This window comes from Triturus cristatus, chromosome 6 (genome assembly GCF_964204655.1).
Source record: "Triturus cristatus chromosome 6, aTriCri1.1, whole genome shotgun sequence".
In the NCBI taxonomy this organism is placed as follows: Eukaryota; Metazoa; Chordata; class Amphibia; order Caudata; family Salamandridae; genus Triturus; species Triturus cristatus.
The window spans coordinates 943,418,436-943,436,650 of record NC_140589.1 but is presented as its reverse complement, the minus strand read 5'-3'; positions in this window follow the sequence as shown (position 1 = coordinate 943,436,650).

The following is an 18,215-nucleotide window of genomic DNA, read 5'->3' as shown; positions in this document are numbered from 1 at the left end:
GAAATGGTACTGGCTCTTGCTCGTAGCAAGGGTGGTAAGGCTCCGTGCCACTTGACTTGTTTAAGTCATGTGTCCCACTCTGGGCCCCATTATTAACTTAGATGGTCAATGCCAGTGACTGCACCACCTTCCCGAAGACTTGAACGGAGTCCATCATTGTCCCAATATTCAAGAAGGGAAGTCGCCAAGATCCTAGTTGTTATAGACCAATTTCCCTTCTTGACTCCATGGTGAAGGTGGCAGGCCGAGTCATCCTGCACCAACTACAGGACTGGACAATAGAAAATAATGTTCTGTCTGATCTCCAGTATGGGTTTCGGGAGGACCTGGGAACCCTGGAACAGAGTCTAAACCTGGCTATGATCGCCGGGAAATACACAAGAGCCAAAAAAGGGAGACTATACTTAGTCTTCGTTGATTTGACTGCAGCCTTTGACTCTGTAATCCATGCAAGGCTATGGGGGATTTTTTGCCGATCTTGGTGTGGATCCTAATATTATTGTCTTCCTGCACCGTTTTTATGAGGGAGCTTCAGCCAGCGTAAGATAAGGGGTGGATGGTCAGTGCACAGCAGGATTTCCTGTTAGAAGAGGGGTCAGGCAGGGCTGCGTCCTGGCCCCCTTTCTTTTTAATTCATACATTAATGGTCTGGCTGAGGCACTCCTTGAGAGTGGGCATGATTTTCCTCAGGTAGGTGGGAGACCTTTACCGGCTCTCCTTTACGCTGACGATGCCGTTTTAATGGCGTGCACAGGCAATGGGTTACAAAGGGTCCTGACCAGTTTTAATACTTTTATGCTTGATTTGGGCTTAAAGATTAATCTTCCCAAAACCTTTATAATGAACTGTGCTACTGGCACCCGGAGCATTATGGGTCGGGACATCTATCTGGATTGAAGGAAGCTTGCAACTACTACTACTTTCTCGTATCTCGGCGTCCTCTTCAGTCATAACGACACATGGACTCAAGCCATTGAGAAGAAAAAACTGGGTTTTAGTAGATCAACCAGTGCCCTGGCTACTTTGGCAAAGAGACTGGGAAGGAAGCCGCCCGGTGAACTCTTTCAAATTTACAAGGCCCAATGTACTTCAGCAGCGATATACGGGGCAGGGGTATGGGGCTTTGCAAATTCCCTTCCCTTACAAAATGTTGAAAACGCTTTCCTTCGGTATATCCTCTCTATCCCACCTGGCACATCTTCTTTTGTGTGCCATGAGTTGGGCCTCCCGTATTTAGCAGATCTTATCAAACTTGAGCCAATTCTCCTATTGCATAGGATCTGAATCAGTGAGCAGACCTATTTAAATAGAGACATCCTGCTTGACTGTATTAAGCTGGATGGGGTGCTGAAGATACCCTGGCTTAGGTTTATCTATAGGTTTATGAATGATCTTGGACACCCAGAGTTTTATTCAAAACCCAGCTCTATGGCCCGAGTATCGAGGAAAACCCTGAAGAATGAGTGCTCCGAAATGTTGGGCTCTGATAGAATAGCAGATGGGGCTTCCAAACCTACAGTCATCCAACAGCAACTACGGCTTAGCTCTCTGGGTATGGAACCTTACTTAAATGTTGTCCCAAGTGGACATGACAGAATGCTGCTGATAAGATTCCGACTGGGTGTGGCACACAGACTAGTGACCACACCCAGAATGAATGATTGATCCAGAGTGTTACCTCCGTGCTTGTGTGACACCCACTCAGAGCAGTCCACCATTCACCTAGTCTTTTTTTGCAAGTTTTCTAGAGAATTAAGGAAAGTCTGGTTACTTCCCCTTTTAAAACAGCAGGGCCTTAGGCAATGCCGTCCAGCACTTGTTCGCTTACAACTTCTAGAGAATGAACACGTGGCCTGGAGGGTATCCACTTTTTTGAAAAAGGCCCTGCGGTTGAGGAAAAGCATGTCACTCGAATCTTGGGAGGTTGCCTCTTAGGTGAACTATTTGGACTCAAATTATGTTTGGATATCATGTAAACAAAATTTTTAACGTAAGGTGTCTTTGTTATTCAATCCTTTCTTTTAAATTGGATATTTTAACTGTGAACTTTTATCTTAAAATATTTAATGATTGTGATACGTGCTTTTATGAATGTAATTTTCATGGTCGAATACAGCTTAATTGACTTGATTTGGATACATTCCTTTAAAGCAATTAGGATATTACATCAATGCAGTGTAAAAAATCACAGCACTTATTGTTGTAGTGCCTTGCGAGTTAGAAATTATGGAACCCTTTTGGTTTCTGAGGGACTGCGTAGAATTGTGATGTAAGTGCTAAGGCAGAATGCATTGAAGACTGGTTTACAATGTAGAGTTTGCAGTAACACCCCAGATTAATAAAGACATGTAGAGCTGAGCTCCGTGTGTGGCATCGTCATTGGCGGGTACCCAGGATGGAGAGGACGCTACAACTGGCGACGAGTTAGGGGAGAAATAGCCCGAATGTCGACAGTGCTGTCCCAGACAGTACATAAAGGTACTGTTCTGCTACTAAATATACAGTCATCCGTAATACGGAGCGATAACAGTAAAGGTTGGTTAAACCAGTTTTTGAAAGAGCAGCAAATAGTGACAGCAAATTGCAAGATATTGTTGCGATCAGAAGCACTGCGAGGCAGAGATCAACCAGGTGTCAGGCAGTACAAAGAGATGCCTAAAAACAGAGCAATTCAGATACATGAAACAGTCATCTGCTTACCAGAGCTGAATAATGAGAGTCATGCCACGGCGCTGAGTGGAGTAGTCCCTGAAGAAGTGCCCGGGGTTGTGTTTATGGGGCTGTACCTTATTAGCGTCTTCCATAAATCTTTCAGAGTTGGCTTAAGGAATTGGATAGGCATTTTTACAGAAAATCGATAAGTTACAACAGGAGTAGCAGTTCCTCTCCCTGAGGTCCATGTCTGACTAGTATCTAGCCTCGTTTACCTACATCTAAAAGAGTTTGCTGCATACGATCCAATCGATCCTACATCTTCTATGGTGGCTATCCTCAGATCAACTCGACTGGGAGGAAAATAACTTTGTGGACTTATTATTATGTCAGCCAGACAAAATCCTTGGAATCAGTGTGAAGATAACAAGCATTGTGCGGCTGGGTGGGGCTGCTTTCATAGTGCTGCCCCTCTCAAAGTGATGCTTTGCTCAAAGCCAGCCTACAAAACAGCAAAGTATCATGGGAAATTAATTTGGGTGTTCTCTCACAGCCTTCTCTTCGTAGCAAAGGAGGAAATAGAGCCATAATAGAGGGCTTGTGTACAATCCATACTCTAGAAACATGAAGAAACAGGTGAGTGAGGCAAATGACATGACAATCAAGACTGTGCCAATCTATAAATGGCAATCCACATGTTTGACCCAACCAGTTGTACCAAAGTCAGACTGGCATCATTCCATGGTTTTTATGGGAGCCTGACAAAAAGCTAAATATTCACGATAGATTTACTGATGGATGGAGATATTTGATGATTTTATTGATGCACTTGAAGAGACCAAGAACAAAAAGATTATCAAGTATCTTAAAAATCTTGTTGGTGATGGTGTAAAAGAAATCATAAAGAAAATGCTGTGAACTGATGAAGAAGTCACATACCATCAGATTAAAGAAGTGTTGAATCTCAAATTTAATCCAATGCCAAATGTGATTACGAAAGTTACATCTTCAAGCCAAGAATGGTAAAAAGTTGGTGAAACCATTGATGAATTGGTGGAGAGACTCTACACACTCATTAGACATTGTAAATTCAATGAATTTAACGATGAAGAAGCTCTGTTTCTGAGAGTTTTAGACGGACGCTTGTCAGATTTATTCAGACAGCGAATGCTGAGAGGAACGCTTTAGTCTGAAGCAGGTGTTAATGGCTGCCAGCAAGCCAAAACAAAAAGCTAAAGGACACAAAGTGATGTCTACACATAAAAAGAAGTAGGGGCAGATTTACAACTTCTGGCGCATCTCTGCAAATCAGCAGGGATGCGCCAGAACAGATGCGTCACGCTATCCCCCCATTGCGCCACCACAGATGCGGCGCATTTACAATGCGGCGCACCATGGTGCAAGGAGGGAAAGATGCGTGACACATCTTGTGGCGTACGGGCGGCGCATTGCTGGATTTGCGTCGCAAGCGCGATGCGGCTCCTGCAATGCACAGGAGCCGCCCAAACTTAACGTGGTGCGTCACTCCTTATGCCTGCTTCAAGCAGGCATAAGGATTTGACGCAGCAGCGTCGTAAAATTGACTCAGTGAAATCTTGTCAATTTCACTGCGTCCGTTTTACGGGGCTTTCCTGCGAGGAAACGCCCACCCTGCGACAGAACGCCCACATAAAACCTGACGCAGGCTTCATGTGGCGCAGGGCTTTACAACGTGTCGCATCTGCCTAGATGCGTCTCGTAAATAAGTCGCAACATGGCACATGGTTTACGCCACCGCCGCGTCACAAAAGTGACGCAAAATCGGCGTAAAAATGTTGCAAGGGACTTGTAAATCTGCCCCTTAGTGTTTTAAATATGGATTCTCGTTTTCACACGAAGATGAATGTCTGGCTCTTGACAGATATGTAAAGGCTGTGGGAAGGAAAACCATTTTGTGACAGTTTGCAAAGCAAAGGAAAAAGTAAGTGCATCATGGCATGAAGACAAAATGGCAACCAGAACGCTCCAGAGTCAATCGTCATCTAAATCCTCGTCAAATGAGGGTTGGTCTGATGCCCAAAGAAGATGGCGGCTTAGGCGTAGCTCTCTGGAGGGCAGACGAACCTTTCGAAACACAGCGGCAGCTCCTCCCTTTGTTGCTCCCCATATCCTCCCTGGACGGAGATGCAAATTACTGGATTACAGTTCTAAATCATTTTAAAGCAAAGCGGAGCCTGTGTTAAGCCTCTACACATGCTGCACATTTCCACCTCCCAGCGGCCGCTATTTTCTTCGGTGGCAACATCAAAGCACTCAGAAAGACAAAGTGGGTTATTTAGGAAACATTCATTGGCAGCTCATCATAGTGCCAGTTTATCCAGCATGTGAGTTTTCTCATCAAGCACAATTTTCTCAACATTTTATGCACTATGGGGATGGAGTAGATTTTTCTGCGTATCTTCACAGGCTTATTTCTGTCACACATCAAGAAGATATTGTCTCTTCTTTAGTTCTTTTCCTCAAAACGTCATCACACACCTCTTTGTTGTATACTTTCTACCTGGGAACAACAGTGCTTTTAATTATTTTGTTATATGGGCAGATTGAAGACTGTTTCTAAATCAAATTTTCAGTATTCCTCAGGCTCTTTACATAAGTATTCTCTGTATTCCTTGTTATTCAATGCGATTGGAGATGGAGGAGCCCTGTTCTTCTGGGTCTCACAGTTCACATTCTTCCTCTGCTGCCGTCCTCCCAGTCTTTATGGCTGGAAAGTCCTACACTAAGAGGGTAAAAAGGCCCACCGTCACCCACTGAGCTGCCACCTCTTGCCTCAATGGACCTTTTATTGGAAGAAATTAGGGCATTACGGCCTTACATGGAGAAAACTAATGCCACACTCCAATCCCTTGACAACAGATGGTCCAGAATGGAAGAACAGTTCTTGACAGCAGAACAGTATATTTCATTCTCTAATACTACAATTCTTTCAGTAAATCAGCTTCAATCGCAGGCCTCCTTGCTTCAAAGACATGTTGAGGAATTAGAAAGCAGAACAGAAGGAATAATCTTTGCCAGTGGGTTCTGAAGGATCTTATTCTATTGAATTTTTCAAAACATTTCTTCCTAAACTGCTTAATCTCCCTAAGTCATTGCCTCTAAATATATAGAAAGCTCACATACTAGGTCACCCTCCTACTACTGCTAATACCTCCAAGAAGCCCAGAGGAGTCATCCTTTAAGTATTTGAATACACTGGTCTGCTCAAAATTCTCGCAGGAGTCAAGATATTAAAAAAGATCACTTGGTCTGGTAACAACCTTTATTTCTCACAGGATTATGCTAAAAACATTGCAGACAGGCGCAAATCATTTGTATCTGTATGACCAGCTCTCCAATCCCTCTGTGCTCATTTTGGACATCCACATATGAGGATCCATCTCATCTGAGGGCATTTCTACAGAACTGCAGTTGAAAGTATCGACATATTCAGACCTGCTAAACTCTGAAATTCGTATTTCAACTCAATGTTCATCATTTAAAAATGTTCTTCTTTTTTATTTTGTATACTTTGACTTGCATGCATTATTTAAAATGTTTTTCTTAACCTCTTGGTTATAGCAATTATCACATGCTTTTTATACTAATATTATCCTTCCTTTCACAGGTTGTATTTGTTCTGTTTGAACTGTGCCACCCTTCATTTATCCCATGTTCTACAAGTCTCCCTGTTTTCCTCTCCGTGGAGCCCAACTATGTTGCTCTTCCATGTGGCTTCACCATCCCCATCCTCCTTTGATATTATCCTTAGATATGTTTTCCCTCCCTCATGTGTTTTACATTATGTTTTTAATTCTCACTCTCTCTGATATTTTTGGCTACTTTTCTCTTTTCTTTCCTGTTTCTTCTATTGTTTTCTGATCAATACATCTTGTCTTTTTTCCTTTCTCTCATCCTTTTCCTCACTTATCTATCCATACTTGGTCTACATTACTTGTTTATTTCATGTCAGTGGATATTTTTCCCTATTCCCTCCCTTTGCCTATAAAAGTTGTATCTTGGAACCCTAAAGGATTAGTCTCACCAATTAAACATCAACATGTTTTAACTCATCTGTCTGATTGGTAAAAAAAATAAAAAAAAATATAAAAAAAACTCAACTGTCACAACTTGATACTGCTATTTTTTTTAATTTTTTTTTGTCCTTATATGCTACTTCCCACCCTTTCTCTCTCTGTAGCGCCCTATGGTGATAATCGTCTCATATATAAGAGGCTATTGCTTACTAGAAAGCGAAGGGGGGGAGACCCTGCCGTGACCAGGCCTTCCAAAGCAGGTTTCCTCCAAGAGATTTTGAAGCAACTTAATCATAGGACCATTCTTTTCTTCTTTTCAATAAACCACGATTTAAACATCTTATATCCCTACCCCTCACCCATAGTGTTTCATGAATAAAGTCCAAAATCTGTGCTTCTTTTTATGATGGCCTGCCATGTCCAATTTACCTATAGCTCTCATAACTCTAATCCAGGTCAAAACTGTCGGAGAATCGGGCCAAACCCACAATCTGCAAATTTCCCCCTGGGCCAACAAAATAGCATAGAACACCAGCTTCGTTTTATCATCAAGGCCCTTACCTTGTAAGTCCAGTTTTCCTGTAATGATCAATTCAGGGCTTACCTTAATACTTTGCTTTAGCACCACTGATAAGCAATTACTCAGAGCGCCCCAGAAGTCTTTGATCGCCGGACATGTGACAAACATATGGATGTCATCCTCATTTGGGCTATGACATTTAGGGCACCGTACAGTTCCACCATCCTTGAATTTGGCCAACCTCTTTGGAGTCCAATACGCCCTGTGGAGAGTGAACAGATGATTCCTTCTTAAATTCGCAGGCTTTACCACCTTATATAGAGTCAACATAGTTACTTGTCATTGTTCTTCTGTCGCGATCCTCGGCAAGCACTCTCCCCACAGGGTCTCCGGCAGTAGAAAAGGCCATCTTCCAACTCAACAAAAGCCCAATACCACATCGCCACCTCTTTTTTAATACAGACATCCGATGCCAAGTTTTCTTCAAAGTCATTATGCCGCCCGATGAGATGTTCTTTCCCGGCTACCCAGCTTTGAATCTGAATATATTTAAATTTAGAAAACTTAGAACCCCAGTATGACTCGCAAACCGACCACGGTAGTAAGCTTCCATCTACAAATAGCTCGCCCCATTTCTGAGGACCTTCTGTTTTTAATGCTTTTGCCAATGCATCTTCTGTTCAACTTGGGGCGCCCGGAGTTTCCCAAATTGGTGCTCCAGCACTGAAATATGGGATTTTTGTGGCCCTCCTAACCCGATACCAGACCGTAGCCAAATCTCTTAGGACCTTCCGTCTTACTTTTTTGAAATATTTTGTATCCGAGAATTTATACATAAAGCCAGCCGGTTTAATCTTCTCAGCTCTCAACAAAGCAGAAAGTAATTCCCATATAACCGAATTCCCTGGAGTACCCAACAACATTCTATAGTTTTTGAGTAAAAAGGCCCAAGAATAAATCTGGAAGTCCGGGGCCGCCAGACCTCCCTTTATACACCTTCTCCCAATTTTTTTCCATGATAATCGTGATCCCTTGGATGACCAAATGAATGACCCAATCTCGCTCTGCAACTTTGTCAGTCCCTCTTTCTCAAATATAAGAGGAATAGAATCAAATAAAAAAGTTATCTTCGGCAACACCATCATCTTGACCAAATTAACACGACCGAAAATAGTTAATGGAAGATGGCTCCAGCCCCTCATTAGCATGGAGATATCCTTCCTGGCTTTAACAAAATTAGTTGTAGCGAGTTGCTTTATGTCCTGAGTAATTTGGACCCCCAAATTTCTGATCTGCTTTTTAATAGTTACAGCCTCCATTGCCAGATTCCAAGACATGATTTCCGTTTTGTCCGTATTTAAGCAATACCCTGAAACTGTACCAAAGTTCGTTGTGATAGTATCTATTGTTGCCAAGGATTGTTTCAATTCAGACGTTAAAATAACTATATCATCCGCGTAAAGGCCGATCTTTCTGGTCCAACCCTGGAACCTGAAAGGAGGAATGCTGTCTACCTCCCTGATCTTGCAAGCCAGCGGTTCGATATAAAGATCAAACAAAAGAGGGGATAGGGGACATCCCTGCCTGATACCCCTCATTACCTTTATGGGTTTAGTCAATATTCCATTAACTAATACTCTAGAGGTGGGTGACTGATAAAGGCGTATTAGAGCTTGACCAAAGTTTTCCCCTAATCGTAAGTGGATTATTAAAGCCTTCAAAAAAAAACTGTTTACGCGGTCGAAAGCCTTGGCAGCGTCCAGAGCAACTACCGCCAAGGGGAGCTTCTGCTCGACAGCAACATCAATGCTGCCTATCAAAGAGAACGTTAATTCCTTTAGATATCTGCCCTTAATGAACCCCTTTTGATCTTCGTGGATAATACAGGGAATCGCCTTACCCAGCCTGTCTGCCATGATCTTTGCAAACAATTTATAGTCACTATTTAAAAGTGAGATAGGCCTGTACGACTCCATGTATTTTGGTGATTTCCCAGGTTTTGGAATAACTATTATATTAGCCTGATTCCAGGATGCAGGAAGTTCAGTACTACCAAGAAAAACCCCATTGAACACCTTGGTTAGCAGCGATAACAGACTCACAGATATACTTTTATACACTTCTACAGGAAGACCATCTGGGCCAGGTGCCTTGCCTTTCTTGGCTTGTCTGATGGCCTCCTCTACTTCTCCCTGACTTATCTCCTGGTCCAAGAAATTCCGGAAGTCTTTAGTTAAAGGCTTTAAGACTTTTAGCCAGTCCTCTATCCGCTGCATGTCCGGAATCAAATCCTCCCTGTACACCTCCTCAAAATATTTATAAAAAGCCTCCACGATATCCTTTGTTTCTGTAACCATATCCCCTGCTTCACCTACTTTCACTTCTTTAATCATGTTCCTTATCCGATCTTTCCTAGCTTTCCAGGCTAATAATTTGCTTGTGCCCTCCGCATATTCAAAATGGGCCAGTCTGCTGGCCTCCCATTTTTCTTTTACCCTATTATTCACCACGAAGGCTAATTCCTCTTTCAGATCTACCAATTTTTGAACAATCTCATCCTTCGGGGCTCTCCCCCTACTTACAATAGCTGCTTCACCCTGCCTAATTTCAAATTCCAAACGTTCTACTTCATGGAGATAAGCTCTTCTTCTACTTGCCCCCATAGCGCCTAATCTCCCCCGGAGAAAAGCCTTAGCCATTTCCCATACAATGTCTAACCTAGCCGAATCCACATTCTGTTCAATAAATACCTCAACTTCCAGTTGAAGACCCTGCATTGCTTCCTGGTCATACAAAACTGTTCGGTCCAACCTCCATACTGAATCCAAATCGCGAGTCCCAGTCACAAGTTCCAATACAACCGCTGAATGGTCAGATAGGTGTACTCCAACATGGGTAATTTGTTTTACCTTATCCACTAATCTTGCATCTACTAAGAAATAGTCAATTCTAGATCTGTGGCTATACTTTTTGTTATAAAAAGTGTAGCCTACATTCTCCCCTGCCCTCTGTCTCCACACATCACATAATCCGAACTGATCAATCAAACCCCTTAATCTAGATGCCATTTTACTATTTGCCTGGGCTCTGCTACTCACCGATCTATCTAGTTTAGCATCTAACACTGTATTGAAATCCCCAGCAAAAATTATAAAACCTGTAAGACCCATCATCTCTTTAGCTAATTCGTCCAACGGACCAACATCGTCTTGATTTGGGCCGTAATATCCTATGACATTATACATAGTATCAACCACCTACCCTTAGTATCTTCCATCTTACCCTCAACCTGACAATCTAATCCTTTCCTGACCAACAGAGCAATACCTTTTGTTACCGCCAACTGTGGCGCATAGAAAGCATATTTTAACCACCGAAGTGAACCCATAAATTTCTTGCTCTCTTCCTCTGTTAATTGGGACTCTTGAAGAATCATAATATCTACTGGGACATCTCTCAAATATTTCATAATCCTATCCCTCCTAGCTTTAACCCTTAGGCCATTTATATTCCATGACATCCAAGTCACCACTGCTGTCCTACCCTCCATCATCACACACCCACTTCCCTCTCTCTACCACCCAGGTGAAAAAGTAACTCATGAGAACCTTTTTTTTTTTTTCCCCACCCCCCCTCCCCCAGCAATTCCAGACCTAACCCCCCTCCCTTTCCTATCACTCTATCCCTCAGCCCTCCACCCCCCTCCCGGGAAAACCCAACCAATAACATTAGGCCCAACCTAGGCCTTCCAAGTGCCTGTTTCAGTGGACGTGCTAATCACACTTTTTTACCCTCCATGACCCGTAATGCCACCAAATTATAAACCTCCGCCCTGACAATATTCCAAAAAACTATCAACGTCTTCCACCGCTCTAAAGGTGTGCATTTTGTTATTCCACATTACCTTTAAGAAGGCTGGAAATTTCAACTGTACCGTAGCTCCCAACCTCCTCAGAGGCTCAATTCTTTTACCCATCTCCCACTGTCTGTTTGCAGTTACCACAGAGAGGTCTGACCTAACCTCTATTTTTGTCTCACCAACAGTTTGTAAACCCTTCTTCAGTGCAACCGCTAAGATCTTCTCTTTTAAACCACACGTTAAAAAGTTTATCAAGATCCTTCTGGGTTTCAAGCGATTTGGATTCAGTCTAAAAGGGTCTCGATGTATCCTTTGGATATCTAAAGAAATCTGCTCTTCTGTCTCTTCCAACTGTAGCTCAGTTTTTAATAGATGGACAATAAAGCCTTTTAAATCATCCCCTTCCTTTCCCTCCGGAAGCTTAACATTTTTTAAGTTATTCCTACGCTGCATATTCTCCAACTTTTCCAAGCGTTCCTCATAGGCCCTCTCCCTAAGTCTAGCCTGCTCTAGCTCCTTACTGTTCTCATCGACCTTGCCATGAATCACCTTGACCTCCAGCTCAAGTGTTTCTGTGCGCAGATTTAGCTCGTCAAATTTAGCTTCCAACAACCCCACTGCCTCCCTAATTCCATCTTGCTTTGCTTTAGACTCCTCAAACCCCCTGTGCATGTCCAAATCCAATTTTTTTAACAAGGCGATAACCACAGTATCCGAATGGGCCTCACCCAACAGACCTTTGCTCCCTGCATCCTTACTCTCTAGAGCTCCCCCAGACCTTAATGACTCAGCTGTGGCGGGGGGACTCCCCCGGCCTGGACTACCTAGTGTGCCACCCAATACTCCATCTGACTCCAACCCATCTTGATTTTCTACTTCCATCTCTAAAACCTTATATCTGTTTGGACTCAGGTGATCCGCCCAGTCAACCAGACTACTGTTAAGCCCAGTTGTCAGGTCTACTGATTTTAACCCTCTTTCCCCTGCTTCACCCCGCCCTATATCTGTTGAGTCGCAACCTCTTGAGAGTACAAGTGTCTTTGGGACTGGTTTGAAGTATGCGTTTAAAGAAGGGTTGACAGTAAATTTCTTGCCTAGTATCCCCGTCCTGTAGGTTTCCCTGGTCTGTCTTTTTAACTTACTGTGGGTTTTGCTCGTCTGTTGTAAGTTTACGGTTTCTTCCCCCACTGTCCTCCCTGCACTTCTCAGTGCATAGCCTTTATTTATTTTTTGAAATGTTTTGGCTTTTATTTTAGGGCGGGTATCCACCTCTCTACCCTTTACCACCAGACAACCTACAGAAGTATAGTCAGAAATCTGTGAGGCTGCTTCAATTTTAGGGAGAGAAGTAAGTCTGCTGCCTTGCTTGCTGGCGGTTCCCCTCCCCACTGCCCCTCCCGCAGAAAACTGAATCCTAGAAACCGCCCGCCTCCCTCTACCTCGCTCTACAGCAGCCCGGCTCCAAAGCTCCGTTCCTGCCGCTGCAGCGAGCTCCTCCGACGGCTCCTCTGGAGGCCCCTCCTCCGCCGCCGCCTTCTGCAATGGAGTTTTCTCCTCGTCCTCCGCCGCCATACACCACCGCGATACTCGCACAAATGGCCGAAAACTGAAGGACGAAGAACGCGCATCACTTGACACCGAGTGGAATCAGGTAATTGGGTGATCCGAAATTCCCTTTTTTTTGCCGCTCACGGGTCTAGTCAGTCATACAGCATGCCACCTTTCTCGGCACTCCCGACCAGACTCCCCAGCTGTCCGCCATGTTTTCCCCAGATGACATAGAGTCACTTGATACTGATATTGTTATCTTATAAGAACCTCATCTTACTGAATCAGAATCCTTGACATTGGAAAGAGGGTGGGTTGGCAATGTTTTCTTTACACCTAGTAATAGTATAAAGAATGGTGTGGCAACTTTATGTCATAAGTCTCTCAATGTTCATTTGATTTCCCAGGAAACAGATACTGAAGTTCGCTTGTTGCTCACTGATTTTTTGATAGCTAACATGCTGATTTCTATTTTTAATTTATATGGTCCAGCTAATGCTGATTGTCAATTTTGGTCAAATGTTTCCCAAAAAGTATCACAATGTTCAGAGGATCATTTCATTCTTGTGGGGGATAGCAATCAGATTGTTGACCCGTTTCTTGATAGAAATTCTGCACTGCCTTACGTGCCTAATAAGTCTAATAAACTGTTGATGCTCTCAAACAACGCACACTGATTGATGCATGGAGAATTTCTAACCCGACTTTAAGTGAATATACTTATTTTTCCCAAAGCCCATCATACTCAATTATCAATTGACAATATTAGTATTTTACTTACCTTATCACAAACCCTTCATTCTCCTGACATAGGTTCTATTTTAATATGTGATTGTGCCCTATCTTATAATTCAATTGGACATTTTGCCTAAACTTTTAAACCTACCAGATGGAGATTATATTATTCACTCCTATTAGATTCTTCTTTTATATCTGCCTTTACCTCTTTCATCCATGAATTTTTCCAGCTAAAGCATGCAGACAAACTTGCTTTTCATACAATATGGGATGCCTTCAACACATCAGTTTGTGATTTTGTTTTAAGGTTTGTCTCCAATGAATGGAAAGCTTTTGGCATTAAAACTAAAGACATTGTTGCACAAATTAAAAAAATGAAACACACAAATTACACCTACAAATCTAAGGAGTGTCTACAAGAACTTGTCAAAGCCAAACTTCAGTTAAATAAATTTCGCGCAAATGGTGCATCAATTTTCCTTTTAAAATCCAGTGCCAAATAATATGGCGGTTCAAACAATTGAGAAAAATGTTAGCAAATTATTTTAAAATTAAGAAGAACAGAAATAAACTAAAATCTATATCAGATATTCATTCAAATGTTTTACACAAAGATGGGAACATCTTAGGAGAATGTGTCACATTTTATAAGACATTTTACACCCCTGAACATGCCCCTTCTGACTCTGACATCTTGAATTATCTTTCATCAACAAAAAAATCTTGTAACACACATGTAAACTTTCAGGATTTAGAAACAGACATTACTTTAGCAGATCTGCAGAATTCTTTATCTTCTTTTAAATTCGGTAAAGCTCCTGGCCCTGATGGCTTTACTGCTGAATTTGTTGTACATTTTTTCAAATTGCTCCTTCCTAACTATCTCTTCTACTTGCTTCTTTTTCCAACAAAGGTAATTCAGCTGGATCTTTTTTAGAAGAGAAAGGACAGGGGAACCCTACTCACTAACTAAACCAGGGTAATGGTTATATAAAGAGAAACAACGGCTCCTGTGGACTCATAAAAAATGATTCAAGCAATATAATTTGCACAATCGCAATAAAAAGAGGGTAGAATAATGTCAGAGGGCAAGGAACCACCAACACATTTGTACAATTATGACTTGTTTTATAAACACAACAGACTTATTATATACATTGTTTTAAATTTACAATAGAACAGATATTTGTGCACTGTGTCCCAAAGTGAAAAATGGAACCTAATCGTAAGTGACAGGGTGTATATTTAAATACAAGGTTTCCATAAATCTTAAAAGGCGACCATTCTTGTATAATTTCTTTGTAAACAGCAACTGTATATAATAATACGCGCTGGGCAATGGTTCGCTCTTTCAGCTTGTCGATGGCGTTTCGACCCTCTATCAGTACGGGGTCTCCTCAGGACTAGTGATGCAGGGACATCTGGATTGCTTAATGCGCAGCCTTTGTGAACTAGTGATGTGCCACAAGATTATCCTCTTTCTCCCTTTCTATTTAATCTAGCTTTAGAGTATTTCATCTCCATAATTAGAAATCTTACAAATAAACAAGGCTTCTCTTGGAAAAATCAGCAGATTGAGTCAGCAGTGCATGCTGATGACATTCTTTTATTTATCTCAAACCCCCAAGAATTGATCCTAGCCTTTCTCCACAAAGTACTCTCTCATTTCCGGTCATAAATTAAACAACGATAAATGTGAAATCTTACCCTCAACACATTTACTTTTAAGTCAGATTTTTCAATTACCAATTTTTCTTAGAACAAAATAAACATCAAATACTTAGGGCTATAACACTCTCCTGCAATCAAAGCTTCTATTTCATTAGGCATAGATGACTGCATAAACTAAGTAACATCCTTGGCTAGTTGATCACATCCTTTACACCTTTCCTGGTGGGGTCACCTCAAAACTAGAAAGATAATGTTGGCCTCTATTATTTTATTCACTATTTTTAACATTCCCTTATCTATCCACTCTAATTTTTTAAAACAAATCAACTCCATACGTTTTGCATTATGGTGGAATGTGAAAAAAACCTGTATATCATTACTGAAACTAAAACGTCAAAAGTCAGATGGCGGTGTTAACTTTCCTGACTTTCTGAAATATCATTCGCTTTCCTTTTAAAACAATCCAATCATTGACTTTCAGAATCTTCTGAATTGTCTCCTTTATGAGCAGATTTTGAGAAATGTTTTCTCTTTCCTTTCACTTTTTGTGAATCCTTGGCTTTTTCCAGAAGACATAAGTCTCTCTCCACGCCTCGTTTTAAACATTTTTTGTGAAATACTAGAACTTCCGATGTCATGTAAACCCAATGGTGCTGCTTCTTTTCTCAATTTGACAATTTGGCATACACTTCTTTATTACATAATACCAAACCTCTTTATTGGAAATCTTTGCGGAAACACGGGCTCATATGGGTTAACCAACTCTTTATTGATAACTCCTTTCTGACTTTTCCACAAGCTTAAAATCTTTGTAATATTCCTTCCTCGTTGTATAGTAAATTTCAATCACTTAAGAACATTGTAATTCATGGTTCCAATCTCGTATCATCCAACCCACATCATCCTCTTCCACGTAGGCATTCTTCTTCTCACACATCCAAAAGTCTCAACTATTTACTGATTCTTATAACAAGCCTCCATAGACAGAACTAAACCTGACACTGAATTAGACTGGGAACATGAGTTAAAAGTAATTTGGCTTGTTTCAACTTTTTGGATAAAAACACAGAAAGAATCTCATGCTGTCAACACTACACAAAAATGATTTTATGTTTACAACAGACTCTTTTCTCCTGCTACACTTCATCACATATATCCAGATATACTCGACAGGTGATGGTCCTGCCGTTCATATCCTGCAGACATCAAACATCTATTATTCACTTGCCCCTTAGTACATATTTTTTGGATGCAAGTCTGGAAACCTGGAAGCAAAGTAGCTCCATTTTTAACTCCTAGATAACCTTTTCTACAAGTAATGTTTTCTTGTGAAGTCTGACAGATTTTTGGGCTGTGGTCTCCACTCGCACAAGAATGATAGATTTATTACTGGCAATGGCATTCCAACAAATAACGCAGAATTGGAAAGACTTCTCCTAACAATCCTTTCAAGCATGGTGTTATGCAGTTTGTCATAACCATGGGCATGGCACATCATACTGTCCTCCCCCTTCGCTGGTTCTTAAGTGTTCTGTTTTGTAGTCCCCAATCACAAACCTTTTGGATAAACATGCACAACCCTCTTCTCAACGCCCTACTAATGTGGAGTAAGTTAAAGCACCAAAGTCATTCAAACATTGTCAGAAGATTACACTGAAATTAAATAATTGTACAATACCTTTCATCATCAACAGTGGTGCATCGATAAACATTATGCCTCAGGAGAAATACAATGAACTATATCCATTGCTGCAACTTGCGTCATTGAAAAACACAGTATGCACTTTGGCTGCATCAGCGCCCTTAAAAAGTCATGGTTCATTTGTAGCTACAATGAAGCACAAGAAAATGAAGGTACAAGCACCCATCTATGTGCTTTCAGGCACAACACCAAGTGCCTGTCTACTCAGTTTCAGCACAGTCCCTATATGGGACTGGTTTCTGTGAATTACAACATGAATGCTCACCACAAAATAGTAAGTCAGTTTCTTTTGTTATTTCATGGTTTGGGAAAACTATGAAAGTAAAGTTGCATATTAATGATGACGTCCATCGTGTTGCTCAAATACATAGATGCATTGCTTTCATTTGCAAGAAGCTGTTGAAAAATAACTTGAAGTGTTACATAAGCATGACATTATAGAACATTCAACTGGTTCAATGATATGGGTTTCTCCTCTAGTGGTAGTGCCTAAAATAAACAGCGAAAGAGCTGTACACATTGACCTGCATTAGGCAAACAAGGCAATTGAACTAGAACAACATCCGGGTCCACATATTACTGACATGATAATGCAATGATGCAAAGGTCTTCTCTCACCTTGATTTAAATAAAGGTTATCACCAGTTAGAACTTGAAGAAAATTGCAGTTACATTAAAACTTTTTCTACACATGTTGGTCTGTGTTTCGATAGAAAAGATTAAGTTTCGGTGTGTCATTCGCTGCCAAACTGTTTCAAGATGTCATTCTATGTATCAAACAGCCTGTCATGAATGCGTTCAATTACAACTATGACATATTGATTTTCAGAGCTGCAGAAAATGAACTTGATAAAGCTCTTACACAAGTATGTCATTTGCTTCCTGAAGCAGGTACGACTTAGAATGCAGACAAGTGTGTGTTCCATAAGGCAAAGCTAAAATTATTTGGCCATATCTTTTCTGATGGGGGTATGGCACCAGTTCCTGCAAAATTATAAGTGCTGTCAAATGCTGAACATCCACAAGTATGTTTCTATGGTGCGTTCATTTCTTGGCAAGGCCAATTACTGTTCCAGATACCCACAAGACTTTGCCACTGTGAGTGCTCCGTTGAGAGATATTAAGAAAAAGAATGTTGCATTTCATTGGTCATGTGAATCTGAGTAAAGCTTTAGAAGAATTAAACAAGTCATTAAGAATGCTACGGAAATGGCACACTTCAATCCTAAGCTTCATACACAGGTTGTTGTAGACGCTAGCCCTGTCAGGCTAGGAGCTATCCTTGCATAGCACAGCACACACTCAAATGCTCTAATGCTTATTGTGGCATATGCAATTAGAAGTTTGTCTCAAACAGAACAGGCTTACTCACAACCTGAAAAAGAAAGCTTAGCTGTGGTATGGGCTTGTGAACGTTTCTATGTCTTCCTGTATGAAAAGTCTTTCATGCTAGTAACAGATCATCAAGCT